This window comes from Callorhinus ursinus, unplaced genomic scaffold, assembly GCF_003265705.2.
Source record: "Callorhinus ursinus isolate GAN/ISIS: 27379988/994484 unplaced genomic scaffold, GSC_fseal_2.0 scaffold4, whole genome shotgun sequence".
Lineage (NCBI taxonomy): Eukaryota > Metazoa > Chordata > Mammalia > Carnivora > Otariidae > Callorhinus > Callorhinus ursinus.
The window spans coordinates 36,520,997-36,547,659 of record NW_027397066.1 but is presented as its reverse complement, the minus strand read 5'-3'; the positions used below and the strand labels follow the sequence as shown (position 1 = coordinate 36,547,659).

At 38.5% G+C, this 26,663-nt stretch overlaps 1 protein-coding gene and 1 pseudogene across 3 annotated transcripts in view; one reads left to right on the top strand and one right to left on the bottom strand.

Annotated features, from left to right (window-relative positions):
- Window positions 1–26,663, top strand: part of KCTD8 (potassium channel tetramerization domain containing 8) — a 235,680-nt gene that overhangs the window by 5,624 nt on the left and 203,393 nt on the right. The gene's annotated exons all lie outside the window — the stretch shown is intronic.
- LOC112836010 (integral membrane protein GPR137 pseudogene) lies at window positions 15,767–17,911 on the bottom strand (annotated as a pseudogene).

Sequence of the window (26,663 nt, the reverse complement as noted above, 5' to 3'; positions counted from 1 at the left end):
TATAAAGTTAATTAGAAAATTATTTTGCAATTCAGTGATAACAATAAATTTTCAAAAGTTTGACATGACCAATCTAGTAACAATTTCTTTCTTGAAACTTGAATTTTTCAGGCCAAGTTCAAGTCACCTAGGTTTGCCAGTCATACTACAGTTAGTTTTTTGGGTCAGCTCCAACAGAACTCTTTTCTCATTCAGGGCCAAGAAGTGTTTTAATGCCCTCTACTAGGACTTGAAAGTTTGGTAATATTTTCTGACAAACACTGAGCTAGATTCATTATCTCTTTAAGTGCTGGTATCCAAGTCATTGGGTTCCAATGCTCAAGGTTATATACAGGCTATTAAACATTTAATACCAACTTCATTTGGCTGGATGGACACTTTTATCTATTCTCAGTGTTAACTCATTATTTTACCAAGTCTTTTAGACTCTGCAACCTATACTGATCATGTTACCATTCCACATTACTCTTTTAATACTGAAGATTGTCTTTTCTCGAGGGAAAGCAGAGTGATTTCTGTTCTTTTTGTTTTTTTGGGTGGAGGGTGTCTGTTAAAGTGTGCTTGTGGCTGTTTTTAGCTGTATCTAGAAGACAAGGCATTTTATATTGGCATTGTACTACATCGACAATAAATAGTTATAGGCTTGGCATGTGATATGTAGACTACCCATAGTTAAAAATTATATATATCCTTTATTTCTCACAATCAGGTATTTACAGATGGTAGTACTGCTCTTATTTCAAGTGCTTCCAGTTTTGTACTCCGTAGGTTGGTTGAGTAATATTTGGTGTGAAAGTATACATTTCTCTAGGATGCACTTGATATACTTTAAGCTTGGTATACATTTTTTTTTGTTGTGACATATGAGAGTGCCAGATCTAGGAATTAATGCTATTATTGAACTGAGCTGTGAATTCTGATTTGTCAAAATGGATTCTTATATCTACTCTTTCAAATCTGTTCTGATTTACTTGACTGTGTTGGGTTGAAGATAGCTAGTTGAGTTGAAAATATTCAAATAGCTATTTAGTCCTATGTTAGCAGCTCTGTTGTATTCAAAGCTTTCTAACAAACATCTTCAAAAAGTTATTCTATTTAGATGCATACCTTTATTTTATTTATTTATTTTTTTATTATGTTATGTTAATCACCATACATTACATCATTAGCTTTTGATGTAGTGTTCCATGATTCATTGTTTGTGCATAACACCCAGTGCTCCACACAGAACGTGCCCTCTTTAATACCCATCACCAGGCTAACCCATCCCCCCACCCTCCTCCCCTCTAGAACCCTCAGTTTGTTTTTCAGAGTCCATCATCTCTCATGGTTCGTCTCCCCCTCCGATTTCCCCCCTTTAAACTTTTATATTATTTTCTAGTCTAAAAGTGCTTCTACTTTTATCACCAAATGTTGTATGGAAAAGAATTTTGTTACTTCTTTTTTAAAAAGACTGTTCTTTTCCTCCTAAAGACTTACTAGTTATTTTTATAATTATAATGTGAAAATTTCTTTTGCAACCACATGACGGAATGACTTTTGAGTCAGTGGAGAATAAGCAAAAGGAACAGATAACTTTTTAAACACCAACATCCCGATTTCATGCAAACAGGTGAAGTAATAAAGCAGACAGAAAATGACCAAAACCCTGGGGTACAGAAAGTTTGGAGGCTGTGCTATGGTCTTGGTTCCTGTTTAAGGGCATTAAACTTTTATGTCTGACATAGTACTGTCTCTAAACCTGATCTTTTTTTTTTTAGACTTATTTATTTATTTGAGGGGGGTAGGGGTAAGAGGGAGAGGGAGAGAGGGAATCTCCAGGGGACTCTGCGTTGAGGCCGGAGCCCCACACCCGGCTTGATCTCAAGACCCTGAGATCATGACTTGTGCTGAAATCAAGACAGGTGCCTCTAAACTTGATCTTTTTTTTTTTTTTATAGGGTTATGACTTTAGCTTTCCCTGCTACCTCTACAGCTTCTTATTGGTCAGTTGTTATTCAGATTATGAAGCTGAAAGACTAAATGACATTATAAGTTTTATTGACCAAGTTCTTTTACTTTTGTAGCTTAGATTGCCAGAACTCACAGTGTGTTTGTGTGTGTGTGTGTGTGTGTGTGTGTGTGGTCGTGCGCGCGCGCGCATGCCTTAGTTTAAAAAAAATCCCCTGGAAAGAAGAGAAATAATCTGTGTGAAGATAAGCATCAATTATTATCTATTCTACTGTCGTGAGTTATTAACTGGCATTCATAAAAAATGTGAAAATGATTGTCAACTTGTCATTTAAAAGTAGCTCTTGTTTGATTATGAAAGTAATACATGCAGTTTTAAGAATTTTATAAAAGAAAAGTAAAATTTAAAAAATCACCAACAGTAACTGCTAATAAAATCTTGATTTATTTTCTTCCAGTCTTTTTTCTATCCATTGTAGTTGTACTATACAAATGGTTTGTATGATGTCTTTGTTTTGTTTTGTACATTTATTATACTTAATGACATTTCCCCCATGACATTAACATTTTTACTGACATCTTAGATAATAAAAGTATAATACATGTCCTTTGCCACACAGTATTATAAATAAATGTTGATGTTAAATATTTTCCCTGTAAGCTTAGAAAAAAGTTGATTTTTTTTCAAAATACAGAACATGTAATAAAAAGAACATTTACTGTATACCTAATTTTTTTATGTGCTTTATACACATTACTTATTTACTTCTTCCTTGAGCTTGGTTCCCTGCTACTCCAGTTAGGAAACTATGATTTGAGAAGGTTAAATAACATGCCTGGGTCATAGACCTATATGGGGCTGAGATGGAATTTGAATAGTTCTTACTTCAAAGCCCTTCCTCCTAAACATATAAAAACTATACCTGTTTCATGCAGTCAGTTTGACAAGTATACTTCAATGTCCGCTGAGTACTTAGAACTTAGTTCTACAAGCAAAAAAAGGTAGTGTGAACTGTGTATGAATGAATCAAATATTTCTATGTTAAATTTCCATAAGAATACAGTAAATACATATTTTGTGTCTTTATTTGATAAAAGGGTTAATTTTTATTGCATAAGGCTACCATATTTATGAATGTTTTTTAAACTAAAGAAAAACCATTTGACTCAAAGTCATATTTATAAGTTTGATAAACTGATTTAAATTTAGACAGTGCTAAGGTAGTCACATACTCCTTTTCTATAGAAAATTCATTTTCACTTTGTGTATTAGAACTCATTTTATATGTTTATATGTTCTTTTCTTAGAAGGTGGCATAATGAAGAGGCCATTTTAGTTGAAATCAGTTTTGTTAATTACATATAGTCTCTTGGTTCTGGATATTGGTTAATGACATAAAATTATATACTTAGTATAATTAAGTTCAAAACAGTATTAAATACCAGCTTGGTGTTGAGATTGACTGTCCCTCTCTATATATAATCTGTATATTATATGTATTGTATATAAATGTGTATTTGAAGTACTTGGAAAGTAGCATTTTAGATTACCCTTCAATTTATATTTATTTACAGGTGTCATTTTCAAACCCTTTTTTGAATTAACTTCAGCATATTGAGTAAACTGTCAGCATTTAGGAGCAGCCACTATCCTGCAAGACATGCTGGTGGCTTTTCCAGTTGAGTTCATTCTTTTAGTAGTGAGAGGCTGTGCCATTGGAGGTTTTGAAAGGACTTGCCTAAAGATGAGAATAACTGTATTCATAGGATTTCAAAGTTACTCCAACAGATTAACTGCTTTACAAGTTCTAAGGGTAATGGTGAACCTTTCTAGCTGCTGACTTGATATAGATGTCTTGTGCCTATCAGCTGTAAACTTCCCATCATTCACTTTTGTGTGGGAACATTTCATGAAATCTAATTATCCTACAAGGCTAGTTATGTTTTGCACCTTCAAAACCAAAAGTAGATGAAGTATTTTATGCTGAGCTTGTATTATTTACAAGGTTGTATCCTAACCCATTGGGTTTAAGTGTATTCCTTGGTATCATAGTCATGCAACACCGAGTGACCTTTGCTATAGAATCCTTTTGCATTTAGTCTCTGTGCTTGCCTCGGTGAAGAGTCCATACTGCATTTCCTACAATATGTAATTTCCTTTCTCTCTCTTTATTCCTTTCTTGATAGATCCCATTTTTCCTAACTTTATTGAGCTATAATTGATATGCAACATCTAGTAAGTTTAAAGTATACAACATGTTGATTTGATACATTTATATCTTGCAATATGATTACCACTATAGTGTTGGTCAGTACCTCAATATCACATAATTACCATTCTTTTTTTGGGGCCAGAACGTGTAAGATCTACTTTAACAACCTTCAAGTATATAGTACATTATTGTTAACTATAATCACAATGCTGTGCATTAGAATCCCAGAACTTAATCATCTGATAACTAGAAGTTTGTACCCTTCGACCAACATCTCCCCATTTCCCCCATCTGTCAGCCCTTGGTAACCACCATTCTGTACTGTTTCTACAAGCTTTTTCTTAGATTCCATGTATAATTGGTATCATAAGGTATTTGTCTTTCTCTATCTGACTTATCTCACTTAACATAATGCCCTCAAGGTGTGTACATGTTGTCACAAATGGCAGGATTTCTTTCTTTCTTTCTCTTGGCTAAATGATATTCCATTAGATACATACCACACCTTTTGTATCTGTTCATCCATTGATGGACACTTAGGTTGATTCCATATCTTGGCTGGTGTGAATAGTGCTGCAATAAACATGGGAGTACAGGTATCTCTTTGAGATCCTGTTTTCCTTTCCTTTGGCTCTGTACCCAGAAGTGGCTTTGCTGGGTCATGTGACAATCTCATTTCATATTGATCTTCTGCATTAGTCCTCTCCTTGAAAATTGACACCAAGTCTTCCTTTTGTGTTCTCAGCTCCCAGTGCAGTGGCTAGTACACGTTAAACACTCAACAAATATTTGTTTTTTGAAAAAGAGTGCAAATTAATGAATGAACTAGATATGTTGGCGGTTCCATTAAGGTAATTACTGAATTAAGATTTAGTATCACTTCAATTTATTTATTTATTTATTTTAAAGATTTTTATTTTTTTGAAATGGCTCTGAAAAGACCCCATCATCATTAGTGAAATTTTACAAAAAATATTGAGCTAGAAAGTATAAAATCAATGTCAAAATATTATTAAAATAAGTTTATTCTAATTGGTTCTTCATTGCTTAGGAGAAAAATGTACTTTTCTAGGTTTTAGTGCTGGTCACTGGTCAATTTTGACAATTAACAAGAATACTGGTATTCACTGGTTATTGTCTAAACTATGGCACGTATTTAGGCAAAGCACCTCTTAATCATACTCCATATTTATATTTCTGGTGAATGCATTTAGCTTTGATTTTTCAGCAATTTTGTGCAAGAGAACAAATTGTCACAGAGCAAGGTGGGCTCAAACATCATCACTCAGAATTTGGGCACTTGGCCAAAAATTTTAGGCTAGAAATTGGATTTAAATACATATTTCTACAATTTTGAAAAAACTGTGTTAGCTTTCTTTTTTTTTTAAGATTATTTATTTATTTGAGAGAGAGAGAATGAGAGGGAAGAGGGTCAGAGGGAGAAGCAGACTCCCTGCCGAGCAGAGAGCCCGACGTGGGACTCGATCCCGGGACTCCAGGATCATGACCCGAGCCGAAGGCAGTCGCTTAACCAACTGAGCCACCCAGGTGCCCCTGTGTTAGCTTTCAACTCATTAGCTCCTATTGAAACTCTGCTACACATTTTGAATATAAGCTTTTTAGTTACTGAAAGTCCAGGTATTTGAAGAAAGCAGAGAGATCTAACGCAGATCCTCACAGCCATTCAGAAGTAACTCCCATATTTCGACCTCTTCTCCTGGTTGGTGAAAACTGCATCTAGGATGTCTCTGCGGGTGGAGGGTAAGGATTCATACATATAATTCCAGTGATTTTTGTATTTTTAAGTTTAAGGGGTATAGTGTGTTACTTTGATACATTTATATATTGTAATATGATTGCCCATGTAGCGATATTTATCACATTATGTAATTATAGTGCAATATTGCTGTCTGTATTCAATATACTCTGCCTTAGATCTCTATGGCTCATTTACTGCTGGTTATAGTTTGTACCCTTAAACATCATCCTCTTAGTGCTCCCCCCATACAGTCCCCTCGTAATCACCATTTTACTCCATTTTTTTTACAGGTTTAACTTTTTAAGATTCCACATATAAGTGATATCATACAGTACTTGTTTTTGTTTGACTTATGTTGCTTAGCATAACATGCTCAAGGTCCATCCATGATGTCACAAAGAGTAGTATATTCTCCTTTCTCATGGCTGAATAATACTATACTGTGTGTGTGGGGTGCCTGGGTGGCTCAGTTCATTAAGCGACTGCCTTCGGCTCAGGTCATGGTCCTGGAGTCCCGGGATCGAGTCCCGCATCGGGCTCCCTGCTCAGCGGGGAGTCTGCCTCTCCCTCTGACCCTCCTCCCTCTCGTGCTCTCTATCTCTCATTCTCTCTCCCTCTCAAATAAATAAATAAATAAATAAATCTTAAAAAAAATACTATACTGTGTTTATGTACCACATCTATTTATATACCCATTGGTAGACATTTCCAGACATTTCCATCTCTTGGCTATTGTGAGTAATTCTGTGATAAACATGGGCATGAATATATCTCATCAAAATCCTGTTTTCATTTCCTTTGGGTATATACCCAGTAATGGAATTGCTGATTGTATGGCAGATTTTTAATTTTTTGAGAAACCTCCATATTGTTATCCTTAGTAGTTGGACCAATTTACATTCCCACCAACAAGGTATAAGGGCTCCTTTCTCACCACATTCTTGCCAACGCCTGTTGTCTCCTGTATTCTGGGTGATAGCCGTTTAACAGATGTGAGGTGGAATCTCACTGTGATTTTGATTTGCATATTTCTGATGATTTGTGATGTTGAGCATTTTTCATGTGCCTGTTGGCCATTTTGATGCCCTGTTTGGAAAAATGTTCTGTTCATTTTTAAGTTATTCTCTTTGTTTTTTGTTAAGTTAACTGAGTTCTTTATGTATTTTTGTTATTAACCCCTTTTCTAAGATATGCAAAAATTTTCTCCCATTCTGTAGGTTGGTTTTTCATTTTATTAATTTGTTGTTGTTGTTGTTGTGCAGAAGCTTTTGAGTTTGATGGAGTCCCATTTCTTGATTTTTGCTTTTGTTGATTGTGCTTTGGGCATCACATCCAAAATATCATTGCCACGACCAATATCAATGAGCTTCTTCCTGTGTTTTCTTTTCATTTTCCTAACATGTAAAAAAATACTGAAGTATAATTGACATACAATGTTATATTGGTTTCAGGTGTACAACATATTGATTTGACAATTCTATACATTACTAGATGCTTATCACAATAAGTGTAGTCACTATTTGTCACCATATGATGTTATTACAATATTATTGACTATATTCCCTGTTCTGTACTTTTCATTTTGGTGACTTCTTTATTTTATAACTGGAAGTTTGTAACTCTTAATCTCTTTGATTTGTTTTGCTCATCTCTCACCTACATCCCCTCTGGCAACCACCAGTTGGTTCTCTGTATTTCAGGCTCTGTTTGTTTGTTCATTTGTTTTGTTTTTAGATTCCACATGTAAAGTGAAGTCATATGGTATTTGTCTTTCTCTGTTTGACTTATTTCACTTAGGTTAATACCGTCTAGGTCCATCCATGTTGTTGCAAATGGCAAGATCTCATTCTTTCTCATGGCTGAGAAATAGTCTATTGTGTACTTACCATATCTTGTTTATCCAATCATCTGTTGATGCACTTGGGTTGCTTCCATATTGTGGCTTTTATAAATAACGCTATAATAAATATAGGAGTGTGTGTGTCTTTTTGAATTAGCGTTTTTGTTTTCTTTGGGTAAATATCCAGTAGGGGGATTACTGGATCATATGGTATTTCTATTTTTAATTTTTTGAGGAAGCTCCGTACTGTTTTTCAGTGTTTACCCCAATTTACATTCCCACCAACAGTGCATGGGCGTTTCCTTTTCTCCACATCCTCACCAACTCTTGCTATTTCTTGTCTTTCTGGTACTAGCCATTCTCATGGGTGTGAGGTGATATCTCTTTGTGGATTTGACTTGCATTTCCCTGATGATTAGTGATGTTGAGCATCTTCTCAAGTGTCTGTTGGCCATCTGTGTGTCCTCTTTGGAAAAAATGTCTGTTCAGATCATTTGCCCATTTTTTAATCAGATTTTTTCTTGGTGTTCAGTTGTATAATTTTTTCAAATATATTTTGGGTATTAACCCCGTATTGGATATATCATTTGCAGATATCTTCTCTCATTCACTAGATTGCCTTTTTGTTTTGTTGATGCTTTCCTTTGCTATGCATTTTTTTAGTGTAGTTCCGATAATTTATTTTTATTTTATATTTTATTTTTAGTATAGTTGATGCACAATGTTACATTAGTTTCTGGTGTACAAATTAGTGATTTAACAAGTTTATACATTATGCCGTGTTCACCACAAGCATAGCTACCATATGTCCTGTTACAATATCATTGACTATTTCTTATGCTGTGCTTTTTCTTTTTGCTTTTGTTTCCCTTGCCTGAGGAGACAGCCATAAATATGTTGTCAAGGCTGATGTCCAAGAGATTGTTGCCTGTGTTTCATTTCAGCAGTTTTATGGTTTCAGGTCTGACATTTAGGTTTTTAATTCATTTTGAGTTTATTTCTGTGTATCGAATGAAAGTGATTCAGTTTCATTCTTTTGTATGTGGCTGTCCAGTTTTCCCAACACCACTTGTTGGGGAGACTGTCTTTTCCTCATTGTGTATTCTTGCCTCTTTTGTCATAGATCAATTGACCATATAGGTGCGGGTTCATTTCCTCTCTATCCTTTTCCATTGATCTATGTGTCTAGTTTTGTGCCAGGACCATACTGTTTTGATTACTACACTTTTGTAATGTATCTTGAAATCTGGGAGCTTTGTTCTTCTTTCTGAAGATTGCTTTGGCTAATTTAAGGTCTTTTGTGGTTCCACACAAATTTTAGGATTATTTGTTCTAGTTCTATGAAAAATACTGTTGGTATTTTAATAGGGATTGCATTGAATCTGTAGATTGTTTTGGGTAGTATGGTTTTTTTAATGATATGATTCTTCAAATCCATGAGCCTGGTATATCCTTTCATTTGTTCCTGTCGTCTTCAATTTCTTTCATCAATGTCTTACAGTTTTCAGAGTATAGGTCTTTCCCCTCTTTGGTTAAATTTATTCCTAGATATTTTATTCTTTTTGGTGTAATGGTAAATGGGATTGTTTTCTTAATTTCTCTTTCTGCTACTTCATTATTAGTGTAAGTAATGCAGCAGATTTCTGTATATTAATTTGTATCCTGCAACTTTACTGAATTCATTTATTAATTCACATAGTTTTTTGGTGGAGTCTGGGGCGCCTGGGTGGCTCAGTTGGTTGGGCTGCTGCCTTCGGCTCAGGTCATGATCCTGGAGTGCCGGGATAGAGTCCCGCATTGGGCTCCCTGCTCGGCGGGGAGTCTGCTTCTCCCTTGACCCTCCCCTCTCTCATGCGTGCTCTCTCTCTCTCAAATAAATAAATAAATAAAATCTTAAAAAAAATTAGAGTTTTCTTTATATAGTATCATGTCATCTGCAAATAGTGAAAGTTTTACTTCTTCCTTACCAATTTGGATGCCTTTTATTTCTTTTTCTTATCTGATTGCTGCAGCTAGAACTTCCAATACTATGTTGAATAAAAGTGATGGTGGTGGACATCCTTGTCTTCTTCCTGATCTTGGAAGAAAAGGTCTGTTTTCCACCATTGAGTATGGTGTTAGCTGTTGGTTTTTCATATATGGCCTTTATTGTGTTGAGATAAGTTCCCTGTAAACCCACTTTGTTGAGATTTTTTTATCATGAACAGATGTTGAATTTTGTCAGATTTTTTTTCTGTATCGTCTACTGAGATGATCATATGTTTTTTATATCTCATACTAATTTTTGATTATAAATGTCTAGGCATGAGTGTGTGTGTGTGTGTGTGTGTGTGTGTGTGTGTGTGTAAACATGAGAATTCTTTGGGGGAGCATCAGTAGAACTCCATGGCCACTGTGGGCAATTAAAAATGTTTGCTCTCTGACCTGTGGTTGAATAATGACATTTGTTTTAGAAAAATGCAATACTGTTATTGATCTTGACCGTTTGTTGAACTTGCCTATTTAGAGATAAACTCAGTATTTTGAGTGTTACAATTTTTTTGGTTTCTCTATTACACCTGAATCCTTATGAGAAATTTTACCACTTGAAGAAATGAAAAATCTATTCAATAAACCAGATGTTGCTATATTTCTTATAGATGTTGCCTATTCTCCATGAAGAAATCCTCTAATCAAATTAAAATGAAAACTTCTCCTAGTCACCTTTGACAAGTATTCCATAATTAAGATTGAATTTGAATTTGAAATGGTTAGTTGGTATTCTTTTTATTTCAGTCAGGTGGACCTGTGATGGGTTGATTTTAGCATGATTCACAGACAGTGATAAAAAGATACATATTTGTTTTGTAACAAGAGGTATGGAACTTGTTAATAGTTGTTGATGTTGCTGGTAAATGGAACCATGGATAAATATGCTAGGAAGTCCAGCATGGAAGATTCTGTAGCTTAGTATAATTATTTACAGTTCTTCTATGGAATGATGCATTTCTGTGTCATAAAAGAACCATTACAACATTTCAGTTTTTAATTCTTGTGTTAGCATATTTGGATTGTCAAGTAAACTTAGTTATTTCAAGCTATCTGTTTTATAGCTACTACTATCAAGCCATATTTATCATAATTATAATTTGGTACTTAGCATTCATACTGGGAAGCGTAATAATACTCAGTATTTGGTAAAACTAAAAAAATAAACAACGAACAAAAACAAAAACAAAAAAACAATAACAAATCTACTCCACAGTTTCAGTACAAACACTAGGCAGTAATGGCTATAATTTTTATTAAATTGTATGCAGCATCTTATGGGTTGTATTGTGTCTCCCCAAAAAGATAAGTTGGTATGCTCATCCCCAGTACCTTAGAATATATGACCTTATTTGGAAACAGGGTCTTTACAGAGGTAATCAAGTTAAAACGAGGTCATGAGGATGGACCATAATCCAGCATAGCTGGTGTCCTTATTAAAAGGAAAAAAATTTGGACAGGGGCGCCTGGGTGGCTGAGTCGTTAGGCGTCTGCCTTCGGCTCAGGTCATGATCCCGGGGTCCTGGGATCGAGCCCCGCATTGGGCTTTCTGCTACTCTGGAAGCCTTCTTCTCCCTCTCCCACTCCCCCTGCTTGTGTTCTCTCTCTTGCTGTGTCTCTCTCTCTGTCAAGTAAATAAATAAAATCTTAAAAAACAAATTTTGGACAAAGAAATATAGACGTGCATGCACCCTGCGAGAACACCATATGAACATGAAGGTGGAGCTCAGGCTGATGAATCTACAAGACAAGGAGTGCTATAGATTGGCAACAAACCATGAATGTAAGAGAGAACCATGGGACAGATTCTTCTCGTGGCCTTCAGGGAGAACCAAGCCTTCCAACACCTTGATCTTGGACTTCTAGCTTCCACAATTGTGAGATAATAAATTTTTGCTGTTTATGATACTTTGTTACTGCAGCCCTAGCGAAGTAATATATTCATTTCAAACTCTTCATATTGTAATAAATCTGGGAAAAGTTTGAAAATACAATGATTTTTAAATGCCCTCTGTGTTACAGAGGTTTTAGTTACAGATAGCAGACCCCACTGTAGATAATTTAAGCTGGAAAAAAACTTATTATTAAGTTTATTATTATTATTATTAAGTTTGCCTATGAATATTTTACTAGCCTTTCTCCCAAGGGGGAGACCTCAAGTCTCATCAGCCCCGCCTCTGTTTTGGGCGATGTGCAGTATGTTGTATGAGGTCTGAATGTGATTTCTTGTGGAATGCTCACCTGTGAATTAATATATGACTATGTAAGTTATTTGCCCTCAGTGTATCCATAAACAATATCAAATAGGATATTTGGGTGACTTCAGTAAGAACTTTTGTTTCAAGAATGGGAGAATGTGGAACACACAGCATCCCAGGTCTATAGCAAATCCTGCTATGCAGACGGCGGAGACTCTCTTTCCTGGCCATAGCATACATTTCTTAAGACTATCTGGTAAGCACCTGGTTCTGCTATTGAATAAGACCCCCTTGCCTGTTGTCCTTTATGGTCCCATTCTTAACTTTCTGCTAGACTCTTTTCTGTTCACTGTCTTCTGGGGCCACATCGGAAGGAGGCACTGGGTAGTACACCCTGTTGGCAGCCACGCAGACCTCACAGTGCACTTCGCTTCGCAGGGTCAGAGAAATACGGGCTGCTTTAAGGGTTAAAGAGCCTCGGCTATTGATGGCCAGTCTTGCAGTTTCTTTGGCAAAAGAATTCCTTCAAAATTGTAGTGTACTTTTGGTCAGTTTCACAAGTGAGTTAAGAGCCGTCAAAATCTTGTGTCATAATCATTTTTAGTCTCTTTATTTATTTATTTTGAAGACTTTATTTTGTGGCCTCTGTGAGTCTCTCATTTCAAAAAAGGTCTTCGCTTCATCAGTAGGGCTGTCACCCGTGTGTGAAAGAGTTATACCTCCTGCTAAAGCTGCAGTTTTGTAGTTAGGTTTTTGTTGTTGCTGTTGTTTTTATTTTTGTTTTTGTTTTGTTTTGTTTTTAAAGATTTTATTTATTCATTTGAGAGAGAGAGAGGGCGAGAGAGAGTGTGCACAAGTGGGGGGGAGGAGCAGAGGAAAAGGGAGAAGCAGGGAGCCTGACGTAGGGCTCCATTCCAGGACCCTGAGATCATGACCTGAGCCCAAGGCAGATGCTTAACTGACCGAGCCGCCCTGTGCCCCGTTGCTCTTGTTTTCTTAACATAAATTTTTTATATTATGAAAATTTTAAACATAATGAAAAAAAAGAATTGTTGAGAAAAATTCCCATATATTCATCTTCTAGATTCAGCAATAATCAAAATATCACTTCATCTCTCTGATTTTATTTTTGCTAAAGCATTAAAGAAAACCCAAACCATTGTTGTTTCACTCCTACCTACTTTAGTATCTAAAACAAAAAAAGAGGATATTTCCTTATATAGCTACTCTTCCAATTTCAACTCTAACAAGACAAATAATATTTTTTGTCAAAATCTGATGCATAATCCACAATCATATTTCCAAGACGGTCTCAAAGATTTTTTAATAGTTATTTTTTTTTAAACTTGGGACTGTATATGTTATTTTTACGTGCCTGTCTCAATATAGGATAGCTCGTCCTCTCTCTCTTTTTCTGCCTCTGTTTCTTTACATATAATGCCATCAATTTGTTTTGGGAAATAGGGTCTGGTGACCTAATTAATGCCTTGTGTTCTGGATATGGTTGCTTGCTTTCTTGTGACCTCATTTAAATTGTTCCTTTGTCTCTACCTTTTCTGTAAATGAACATTAACTCAACCTTGATTAGATTCAGCTTTTTTTTTCTTGGCAAGACTATTCATAGGTGATTGTGTGTAACTCTGTTAATATGTTAGTTCATAGGTGACCATTCCTCAAGTGTCAGGTTGTCCCATTTTTAGTGGTAATTAATCTGCAGATGTGTCAGTCTGATCCCGTCATTGTAAGTGCCCAAGAAACATTGATCTAGTAGTTTTATATTGATGACCATTGCCTGATGCAGCTATTATATTAGGGGATGCCAAAATTGTGACTTTCTTATTTTATCATTTCTTCCATATTTATCAGGTGGAATTTTATAATGAAGAACTTTCTCTCAAGAACTACTTAAAATACAATTCATAGAGGAAAGGCAGGGAAAATGCATAATTCTTTCTTTTTTGTTGTCATTTTCCACAGCAAGGAGTTGGTTCCTGAGTAACTTCTAGTGATGTTCAGGGAGTCCTTACAACTGTTTTGGTCTTTGGGGGGCTTCCCTTTTTCCTTTCTTCCTGTTGTTGTTGTCCTCATTCTTGTCATTCTTCTCCTCCTTTGCTGCTGCTTTTCTCAGTCTCTCCCCCTCCCTCCCTCCCTCCCTCCCTCTCTCAAGTGTAGTTGTGAAATCATGGATATTTTATGTATTTAAGCATTTCTGTCAATGACACTTGTTACTGCTGTATGCTCAAACTGCGCAGTCTTTGACCCGCGAGAGGCTCAGTGCTCTTTTGACACAGCCCCTTAGGTCCTTGGAAGATTCCCTGCCATTTTGTGGCCGCATCTTTTAACTGTTTCTGTTTCCTGTATGGAATAGCTAGATTTGCCAACTCTGTAAGTTTCCACATTCTAGGACTCTCCTTCAAATTCTCCTTCGGATTTCAGGCAGAGGGAGGAAAGAGCACCTGTTTTAGAAGAGCTGGGTTCTCTTCTGTCTCTTCTGGAAGATTTCCTAGGTGGGTCTCTCTTATAAGGCTTTGCTGAAAGAAGCAGGAAGCAAACACTACATACTAATATTCTGAAATGTCCTAGCATTTTATCTCATGCTATAGCTTTAGTTGGCATGTGTCTATCTTCTTAGGTACAGCAGATCATAATTTGACCAAATGGTCATCATCACATAATGGTTGTTGTCAGCTTTCCTGTTGGTAACATCTTTATCCTGGCACCAACCACCTGACCTCCTCCCTGCTACAATAAACCAGCACCATAATTTATGTTTTGTTATTGCAGCAAAGAACTATATTCTCTAGTATAAGACCTATTTCTAAGCTACATAAAACCAAATGCATTCTAGTTAGTTTAAGCTGAATGGGATTTATCAAGGATGTGCATATCTTGGAATCATAGGAAGAACTGAAGACATGTACTTTAGGTTGAGCTCATAGGAAAGACTTCAGATTACACTGGAGAACTTGAGGAATATTTAAATTATGGAAGTATGTAGTTTCAAAATATGCATATTAGAATCTTCGATAAATGAAAATCTGCTAAATCATTAGACAAGTGTCTCTGTAGTTACTCTAAAGTGTATATGGATTCTGGTGAAGATTAGAGAAAATCAGAGGCTAACTTCTGTCACTTTCTAGTTTATTGATTTAATGAAAATGACTTAAATACTTTGAGATTATTTCTCCATCTCTTACCTGAAAAATGATCTGAGCATAAATGAGATAACTTGTCAGGTGTTTTTAGCACCTCGGTTGAATTGCACTATGTAAATTGAACCAGAAATAACAAAATATAAGTTTCTTTGAGTTAAAATATGAGGAAGAAGCTGGTTAAAGCACTAACTCATTCTCCATAACAGTCAAGATACAAGCTGAGGCTTCTACACTAGCTACTTGCCAGATGAATAACTTTTGCCTGGCATTGGAATGTGAGTTTAAATTCAGAGGTGCAAGATATGGAGCAGTTGTAGGGAAATTACGGGCAACAATAATGCCTATACATTGTAATAAATAATCTTTCAAAAGCCCATGAATGATAGCAATTACTACGTTCCTTTAACTATCCAGAGAAATTCACTGTTAATCCTGATGTGGATGTTTCAGCTAGTCCAGAGTTAAGGGGATAATTTCACATTAGACATGTTCTCCCCTCTGTGGAGTGAAGTCTCACAGTGTGTCTGACAGTACTATTTCTTTCTTTTTTTTAAAATTTTTTTAAAGATTTTATTTATTTGAGAGAGAGAGCACACCCATGCGCACACACAGGGGCATTTTTTTTTTTGAGGGGCACAGAGACTGTTTATTGAGGGGCAGGTGCAGGAGAGGTAGCCGGCTCCGGTGCAGAAGTGGAGGCGGCAGGTCATGCCAAGGTGCTGCGGGCATCTGGCAGCCAGGGCCATGCCCCCCATCCTAGGGGACAGCATAAGCTCACTATGACAGGAGTAGCAAGGAGCAGGCCAGGGGAAGAGGTGGCCACAGCCTCCCATGATCCTGGGCAAGAAGCGGCAAATGTACTTGGCACAGGGGCCTGGGATTGGAGGACTGGGGTCTGGGTGTTCAAGGGGGAGAATAAGAGGGGATCACGTCTGTGGAGTGGAGTAGAGACTGTGGTGGTGGCCACCTGGTCCCAGCACCTGGGAGCAGAGCAGAGGAGTGGTCCGTGTCTGGCTGCCCCCGCACCAGCCTGGCTCCCGCCCGATGGCGCCGTACCAGCTGCCAGAGCCTAGACTGCCCGACATGCTGGTGCTCTCGCTACGGCCGTGCTCCCAGGAGCAGCCCTCGTCCTCACAGTGCCCGGCCCGGTCAAAGAAGTAGGAACGAGCGCCAAAGACCTGCCCATTGAGGATGCGGCTGGTGCTCAGGTCCTGTGGGGGCCGGTGCACCCGGAAAAAGCCCACCAGCAGGGTGGTAGGCAGCAGCTCCCACACAAAGAGGATGAGGCCAAACACCAGGTAGCCTTTGTTCCCCAGGTCATTCAGCAGGTCCGCCTGGTCAGAGATGTTGTACCAGTCATAATCGAAGGCATCCAGCCGGCTCCGGGGAGCCAAGGCCAGGGCCGCCAGGTTGTAGCAGGCCCGGCTGGCATAGAGCAGGACCATGGCGCCACCCATCGTAGCTGCCTGGCACACACTGGTCCCCTTGGCCTCCAGGTAGATGCTGGTGGAGGGCGCCCGCCGGGCGACCAGGCAGAGGCAGGCAGCAAGAGAGAGTGCGCAGATAACAAAGAGGGAGTCGCTCACCAGGACTCGCACCAGCAGGAGGGCCCAGGGCTGTGCCCGGTGCCGGCGCGACAGCACAGCGCACAGCACGTTCACCAGCAGAAAGAGCAGCGAGGCCCCCACGAAGGCCCCTCGGACAGCCAGCAAGCCTCGGCTCATCTCCGGCCGGCGCTTCGCCTTGGCCTTGAACACAACCTGGGCAAAGTAGAGGTTCATAAGTGTCAGTGTGAAGAACTGCAGGCAGACAGGGCAGCAGTAGAGAAGCCAAAAGGGCAGGGGTCCCAGACGGTTGGCTCGGGGGGTATCTCGGAAGTAGAAGGAGAAGAGGGTGGTGCGCAAGGCAGCCCAGAGCAGACAGAGTGCCAGGAACACTGTCTGATAGCTGAGACGCTTGTGCCCATATAGGAGCACCAGCCAGAGTTGGGCATATACGGAGAAGAAGAGCAGGGCATACAGAGTGGTGTAGGCCGCAGTCAGCCCCAGGGTCACGGCAGGAGGCAGCGCAGGGACCAGCCCAGCAGCAGGCACCAGGCCAGACAGGTTACTCTCCATGTCAGGGAGGCCTGAATCCCAGAGAAAGAGATGGAGGGCTGGCAGGGGGCCAGGGAAATAAATATGGAGGGATGGGAGTTGCAGGGTGCAGCGACAGAGATGGGGAGCTCAGGAGGGAAGAAGCTGCAGCTGGCCAGGCCCTTCCCCCTCAACAGAGGGACCCTGCCCTTGCAGCGGGACACAGGCAGCCTGGGGCCTGGGCCCCTCACTCTGGGAAGTGGAAGGACAGACCCTGTGGAGGGCAGAGGCGGGAAGTGGGCAGGGTCTCCTCCCTGGGCCAGCCCCAGAGCCAGGGCGAGGGGGTGCAGAGAATGAAGGACAGGGGTCCCTGGCCTTGCTTGTTCGAGTCGTCCCGGCTGGAGGGGGAGAGCCGGCAGATACCCTTCCGCTAAAGGCAGCGCCCGCTGCCGGGCACGCTCAACGCCCAGCTCTCCCCTCCCCAAACTGGGGGTCTCTCTCCCTTCCAATAATCCGGATTGGGGATGGCCTCTGCCTCCTGTCCTCGGAATTCCGGACGCTGCCCCCACCCCACCCCCCACTTCATCCACTCTCCAGCCTCGGAGGGTGCGGGAGGAGGCCGACGCCGGGTCCTCAGGACGCCGCTGGGGGAGCCGGCTCTGGTCGCTGCGACCCGGGGCTCCGGCTCCCCAGCTCCCCAGATGGACAAGCAGGCTCCACGCTGAGCACTGGGCACGGAGCCCTTCCTGGGCTAGATCTCCCAACCCTGAGATCATGACCTGAGCCAAAATCAAGAGCCAGCCACTGAATCGACTGACCCACCCAGGTGTCCCTCTTTTTTTAAATTTTAATTCCAGTATGGTTAAGTACAGTCTTATATTATTTCCAAGTGTACAATACAGTGATTCAACAATTCTATATATTAGTGCTCATCATGATAAATATACTCTTAATCCCCTTTACCTATTTCACGTATTTCCCCACCCACCTTACCCTCCTCCCCTCTGATAACTATCAGTTTGTTTTCTGTAGTTACAAATCTGGTTTTTGGTTTGTCTCTTTTTGTCTTTGTTCCTTTTTTTTTTGTTTCTTGAATTATATGTAGGAGTGAAATCATATGGTATTTGTCTTTCTCTGTTTGACTTATTTCACTTAGCATAATACTCTCTAGATCCATTCATGTTTCAAATGACAAGATTTTATACTTTTTAATGGCTGAATAATACACACACACACACACACCACATCTTCCTTATCCATTCATCTATTGATGGACACTTGGGTTGCTTTCATAATTTGGCTATTGTAAATAATGCTGCAATAAACATAGGGTTGCATATGCATATATCTTTTTTTAATTAGTGTTTTTGTTTTCTTTGGACAAATACCCAGTAGTGGAATTACTGGATCTTATGGTAGTTCTATTTTTGATTTTTTGAACAACCTCCATATTGTTTTCCACAGTGGCTCCACCAGTTTGCATTTCTGCTAACATGAGAGCTTCTTTTTCTGCATATTTTCACTAATGCTTGTTGTTTCTTGTGTTGTTGATTTTAACCATTCTGACAGGTGTGAGGTGATATCTCATTGTGGTTTCGATTGGCATTTCCCTGATAATGAGTGATGTTGAACATCTTTTCATGTAACTCTTGGCTATCTGTATGTCTTCTTTGGAGAAATGTCTGTCATGTTTTCTGCCTATTTTTGATTGGATTATTTCTTATTTTGGTTTTGAGTTGTGTAAGTTCTTTATATATTTTGGATACTAACATTTTATCAGACATGTCATTCGCAAATATCTTTTCCCATTCAGTAGATTGTCTTTTAATTTTGTTGTTTTCTTTGCTGTGCGGAAGCTTTTTTATTTTGATGTAGTCCCAATAGTTTATTTTTACTTTTGTGTCCCTTGCCTCAGGAGACCTATCTAAAAAAATGTTGCTGTGGCCAGTGTCAGAGAAGTTACTTCCTGTGCTCTCTTCTAGGATTTTTATGGTTTCAGGTCTCAGATTTAGATCTTAACCCGTTTCGAGTTTATTTTTGTATATAGCGTAAGAAAGTGGTCCAGTTTCACTGTTTTGTATAGAGTTCTTTAGTTTTCCCAAAACCATTTGTTGAAGAGACTGACAGTACTGTTTCTCTTGATTGAAGTAGTGAAGGGTGGTATGTACTAAGTAGGTTTTTTTTAAAGATTTTATTTATTTATTTGAGAGAGAGAGCACAGGAGCAGGGGTGGGGGGAGGGGCAAATGGAAATGGAGAGGCAGACTACCCAATAGCAGGAAGCCTGACTCAGGACTGGATCCCAGGACCCCGAGATCTTGACCTGAGCTGAAGGCAGATGCTTAACCGACTGAGCCACCCAGGTGCCCCTAAATAGGTTTTTAAAATGAAATGAAAATTTGTGTTTCTTCAGTTAGTGAAGCTGAATTTTTAAATTAGATTTACTCTCTGTGCCCTGCTCAGTGAAGCCTCATACTGTGTCTGGCACCAAATTGACACTTAGCAAATGTTTATTGATTTAATTAGAGAAGCTCTGTGATGGGCGTGTAGAGACATAATATGAGTGAGTTTAAGGAGTAAACCAGTACTATGTTCATATCCCAACTCTTTTAGTTAATAACTGTGTGACTTTGGGTAAGCAGTCTATTGTCTCCAAACCTTGTTTTCCTCTTTTGTAAAATTAATGGACTAATAGTAAATATTTCAGAGGGTGCACTGAGGAATAAATGATAGAATGCATATAAATCACTTGGCATGGCATTTTATTCAAAGTCAAGTTTTTCTCAAGTAAACTATTTTATTTATTATTTATAAAGAACAATGGTAATACAGAGGAGGTAGTTATTAATTGAACTGAATGGAGGGTTCCCAGAAGGCATTTGACATTGCAAATTATTGACAGAATGGTGAGCATCCACGTGAGCTTGGGAACTCTGTGAGGCATGGCTTGTTAGACAAGTTCGATTTGGCTGGGTATCAGGGAATGTGTTGGGGGAAATCTGGAAATGTAGGTAGAGGAAAGATAATACAGTACATTGTATGTCAAGCAAAGGGTTTTAAACCCTGAAGGGATGTGATCAAATATGCATTTTGAAGAAGCAGCTGTGGCAGTGGAGTAATATATGGAATTGGGGAAACCAAAGTTACTTGGTTGGCTCGTGGTTGTTGGAAAGGTTCAGTCAGGCTAGAGATCAGCTGGTGTGCTCTAGAAAATATAGGGAGTAAGGAATAAATTCTAGTGCTGTGTAGGTGATAGAATCAATTGAACTTTGGGAGGAAAGAGTTAAAGTATCTGGCAGTCATCCTATGATTCATTTATTCCCTTTACCAGTAAGATGCCTTGGGAAAAAGCAAAGAAGTCAGGTGACTTGGTCTAATCTTGTTAACCGGCTCTCCAAGTGAATAGATGAATGATATTTCTAGGAAGAAGAGATCTTCTCTAGTGAAGGACTTTGCCAGATGACCTTGCTAAAGGATGACTTATGGTAAATAAGTAAAGAATCTATAAGGCATGTCCCCCACATAAGCTATTTATTTCTCTGGGTACCTTTTTTGAGTTCTTCGTTGATTATTTGGGGGCAGAGAATAAGTATCTTATGTCAGAAATAAGGGACTGGGGAGGCACAAGGGACCACTCTTTGTTTCATCTGTGCCTCTATTCTCAAAATTCTTAGTTAAGTCTGATACTCTAATCTCTCTTTCATGGGAGTCTGATATGATTTTTTGATCCTGTGTCAGGATCAGCTCAGACTTTGTGACCTAGTGGATGTAGGTGAGAGAGAGAAAGAGATATAGAGGATGGCTCCAGAGTTGGTGATGGCCTTACGTGAAATGGGGCATCCTGGAGCAGTGAGGGCCTGCCCTTCTCCCTAAGGAGAATGTGATGAGGTTAGTTTTAGACCTTTTGAATTTGAGTTATCTGTGTAATTTTCAGGTGGAGATGTCTCATATACAGGTACTGGAGATCAGATGATCAGTAAGTTTGGAGAGGCAGAGAATGTGCTGAGGCTGTTGCAGGTAGATAAAGAGGAACCTGTAAAATGATACTGAGAAAGGTCAATTGGACATTGGAAATATCAGAAGAGAGAAGTGGTTGTAGAATCTATGGGAAAAACAAGTTTTAAGCACAACAGTGTAAATGGTACGGAGGGTTGACCATAGATTAAGACTGAAAACATCAATTAGATTTACCAATGCCAGTAGCTCATCAGTGATTTTAGAAATAATTAAAGGAAATTGTAAATTTGTAGTGGTAACAAATTGTGTGATTGGGAGATAGTCTCTGGTGTGGATACAGAAGTAGAGAGGGTAGATAATGGGATTCACCCAGCTTTGTGGATGCTTAGTGTGGGTCTTATGAAAAATGGAGTGGAGCTAGTTAAGGATGCTGATGAAAAGGAATTGATAGAACCAATTGTTTCTTCCAGGATGTGTAAAAACATAAATAAAGCTATGATAGTCTAAATAACTTGTAGTAGCATCACCTGGGATGTTGACTAAAATTGAATATTTGTTCCCTACTGAATTAGAATCTCTAGGGGATGGTGCTATAGAGTATTCTTCTTTAAGCACTTTCCAGATTAATTTTTAGCAGCCTGTTTAATTATAAACAAGTGGGTTTTAAGAAAAATTATGATCTTGCTGAAATATTAAGTGAAAAAACAGGACAGAGATCTGTATGCATAGAATGCTGTTAATTATATTGAAAAAGATGCAAGTCAATGTTCATGCATTAAAAAGGCTGGAAGGAAATGCCCTTAGTTATTTCTAGCTTGTAGGAGTTTAAGTAACTTTTACTTATTTTTTTCAAGTCTTTTAATTATAGCTTATACTCTTTCAGAATTAAAGATAAATTATAATTATTAAAAATTGGTAGCTAATAAATGATGTATTTCTACATATTGGATTATAGATACAAATACAGAGAGATAGAATACTGTCTTAAAGAGACTGTTTTAATAAGGATGGAAGGAAGAAAGAACATAAAAGCATTTTATACGTGAATTAGGTATAGAGAGAAAGATATGAGAGGAACATGGAATAAAAGCAGAACTTTCTTTGTGAAAACCAAATCCATGTACTTCATAATTTTGCCTAGAGTGGCCCATCCTCTAATACTCTGAAGATTACGTGTGTTCAAACTTCCAGCTCCTACCCATTTTTTTTTTTTATCAAGACCAAAACTGTCCAAGTGTCATGGATTAAATAAAAAAAAAAAAATACAGACCACTTTGTAGAATCAGTACAGTGATTTAGAGGGAACATCAGTCTGATAAAAAGCTGAGGCCATGAATCCAGCTGTGTTAGGAAAATCCCAAAGGCCATCTTAGAGAAATGGCTGAAATCTGCCATAGATTTCTGGTCACCTAGGAGTATATCTGTCAAAAACTATTCTGACAAAACCTGAGCACAGGAGACCAGAATATTCTTTGGAAGCTTAAACTACAGATTTTTTTTATTAAGTGTTTGATAAAGCTGGTGTTATCACAGTGTTATCAGAGCAAAATGTGTCAAATTCATTGATGTTTACCAAGTAATCACTATAGGCTAGATTCTTTGATGAGGGATATCAACATGTCTATATCATAAATACAATCCTTAATTTCAGTGAACCTACTAGTGGGGGGACAAAATAAATATCTTTATCCTGAAGATAAAAGTAGATATTAAAAATACAGAGCCAAAGGAAGACATGAAGGGAGTAGATTATAGCCAGAAAAGCCTTTGAGAGGTGATGATTTCAGGAGTGTAGGCATGAGATAGCCCTAGCTTGAACTGAGCTGATGACAATGTAAATGGAAAAGAGGGAAAGAGTCTGAGAAATATGGTGAAGAACTAATCATTAGGACTTCTGGACTGCTTATTGAGTACAAGGGAGGTGGGGAGGTAGATTCAGAGGTGACTCTAGTACTTTCATTCATGCCTACTACCTAGAAGAACTCACAGGCATATAGAAGATGAGAGGAAGGGCTGATGAGTCATTTATTATATCAAGTTGGTCATCATTGACATAGCCATATCCATGAGAATTTGTACTTCCATTCTTTTCAAAATGTGCTTGCATGGACAGAAGATTGCCAATGAATACTCTAGACAGATAGGATTACCAGGGGAGACACTAAGGTTGGGGATGGGGCAAATTTTGGCTCAAATATTTTTCTGGTCACTAACTCAACAAAGATAGACCATATGCCATATATATATATATATAAGTATTAATTCAAAATCTCATGGCTCAAAATATCTTCTCCTGCTAGCTTGTGTGATCACTCTCTGTTATAGCCACTTTCTTTCAATTCATCAGCCTTCCTTTGTCCACTGCCCTCATTATCTAATTTAGGTTACAGCTTTCTAATTGCCATCACTTTCCTGGAAATAACCTGAACACTCTTGTTCTGCCTTTTTCTTCTTTCCCCAATCCCTCTTGTGGCTCTGATTAGACCCAGCTAACAAATTTCTCCAGTTATAACCAAGAGACTTGGACATGCTGGAGAAAGCCACATAATAGAACAGATCACCTCTATTAAAAATCCATGAACACTAGCCTTAATTAGACAGCCAACACTGCCTGACAATTCTCCTGTGCTTTTCTGATAAACTCTTCTCATCTTCGCAATGTATTCTTATTGCAGCTTTTTTTTTTCAAACCTCCAGTTACCTCACCTATTCCTGTCCATCACTCTCAGCAAATGTCTTTGCCTCTTTCTTTACAGAAAAATGGAAGCCATTACATTAATTCATCTTCCTGCTGCCAATGGTACAAACCTATCCGCAACTGAATCCAACTTATGTGCCTTTTCTTCCATGACAGTAAGAGAGGAACTGTCCTTTCTGTCTGAGGGTGGTTCTTCAGCTCTATGCTCTGGGTCCTATCACTGCCATCATATTAGGAATCTTACATTAATGATTATTACTTTTATTTCTTGGCATTCAACCTCTCTTTCTCTCAACTGCATACTTCCCATTAGCTTTCAAACTTGCTGGGTTCTTTCCATTAAAACAATAATGAAATGTCCTCAAAGTTCCTTATTTTAACCCAACTACCCTCTTACATATTTGAATTTTTGAAAGTTATCACTTATCTTTATCCAGTTACCACCTTAATCAACTGACCTTTTTGAAACACTGGTCTCTATTTTGATGTTAACGTTTCCATTTTTTCACTTTACACTTACATCTCAGCACACATCAAGCTATCTGGCTTTTTGTCCTTAGCACCTCTTTAAAACAGCCCAGTGTTTTTCATCCATGCCATTAAATCCAGTAGCTGTCTTTCCTTCCTTATTTATTTCCATCTCTTATCAGCACTTGCCATTGTTGACTATTCTGTCTTGAAACCCTCCTTCTGTTGGCTTCTGTGCATATGGCTGTTCAGCTTGCACCTAACTGAGGCGATAAAATCAAAGGTGTAATCCTCTATCCAAGCCTTGTAAAAAAGCTTGGACCAGTGCCAGACCAGAGGAAAAAGGCGATTTTTCTGTTCATCCATTCATCAGGGACACTTTTAGGATCCTTTTTTTTTTTTAAAAGATTTTATTTATTTGCAAGAGTGTGAGAGCATGATACAGCAAGCATGAGTTGGGGGCGAGGGCAGAGGGTGAGGAAGAAGCAGACTCCCTGCTGAGCAGGGAGCCCAATGTGGGACATGATCCCAGGACTCTGGGACCATGACCTGAGCCGAAGGCAGGCCTTTAACCAACTGAGCCACCCAGGCGCCCCACACTTTTAGGGTTCTTAATTGTAGGACACAACATTATGCTTATCTCGTTGTCTCTTCTTTTTGTTTCCTTCATTCTCTACCTAGAAATTAAATATTAGAGTTACTGAAGTTTTGTTACCATTCCCATGTCAGTCAGAGATCTAATCCACCATAATGTGATGATCACTTATTCACTGATGGCTCCCAAATTTATATCCATAGCAGACTTGAATGCCATACCCAGTGGTAACTAAACTCCTATTCAGAGCTGTGAATATGTGAGTGACATGTCTGATTTATTATATTCAAGTTAACAAGTTCTGAATAAAATTCATAATCGCCCTCCTTCTCTCCTACCAATACCTATTTCAATTTCAGTAAATGGCCATTTTATGCATTCTGATAGTTACGCCAGAAACCTAGTAATCTTCCTTCAAATATTTCTCTTCTTGTTTTTCTTTTAGAGTTGAAAGGAATTGTAGCTGTTTGCTAGCTTAGAAATATTTAATCTGAGGCGCAGGGACCTCTTAAAGGTCTGTGAATTTTCTGATATTTGATTCACAATTATTTATGCATAATCACCTGAGCATTTTTAGGAGAGCAGGAGGTCCCTACTATTCATGAGTCTCAAAGTGGTCTGTAATCCAAAAATATTTTGATAATATTAATCAAGATTTTGATTAACTCTTGAATGAGGAAACTGAAACTCAGAGGTTAAGTGACTTTGCGAGGGTAATAATTCTGACTAGAGCCGAAGTAGGACTTGAACTTAGGCTCCTGACCTACAGGCCATTACTCTTTTCCCTTTAACGCATTTAGTGGTCAAAATCAAATTGGTTGGCCGTCGCCTCTTACCACAAATGAAACTGCACTGATAGTAATGTAAGCCTGAAGATACTTGTTCTTTGCTGTGCATAAGCATTGGAAAATTCCCTATTTGTAACTTATTTCAAATAGGTTATGGTTATATGCGAAATATATTTTTATCACATTTTATATTTGTATTTAAACATTTTTAGAATGAACTTCTTTTTAACTTGTTCGTGCAAATTAATTTCCATTATGTTTCATGTGCCCTTATCTATCTCGGATTTTTGATTCCTTAATCACCTAGCCCAATTCCCAAGCTCCAAGGCCTATTTTGCTGTTGAATGAAAGGATTAGGCTCTGCTATTATCACAGAATGTAAAATGACAAGGGAAACCTTGTACAAGATGTTACTTTTATTAACTTAATAGTTTCACTTTTTATAGTAAGGTCTTTTAAGTATCTGGAGTACTCTTGTATGTGGTATTCAAAGGTAGAATTGCGGATTTTTTTTTTTTTTGCTTTTAAGTTCAATTTAGTTAATATATACTGTATTATTAGTTTCAGGGGTAGAATTTAGTTATTCATCAGTTGCATGTAACACCCAGTGCTCGTTACATCAAATGCTCTCCTTAATGTCCATCACCCAGATACCCCATCCCTCCACCCCTCACCCTCCAGCAACCCTCAGTTTGTTTCCTATGATTAAGAGTCTCTTATGGTTTGTCTCCCTTTCTGTTTTTGTCTTATTTTTCCTTCCCTTCCCCTATGTTCATCTGTTTTGTTTCTTAAATTCCACATATGAGTGAAATCATATGGTATTTGTCTTTCTCTGACTGACTTATTTCACTTAACATAATACCTAATGCCCTCTATTTCCATCCACATTGTTGCAAATGGTAAGATTTCATTCTTTTTGATGGCTGAGTAATATTCCATT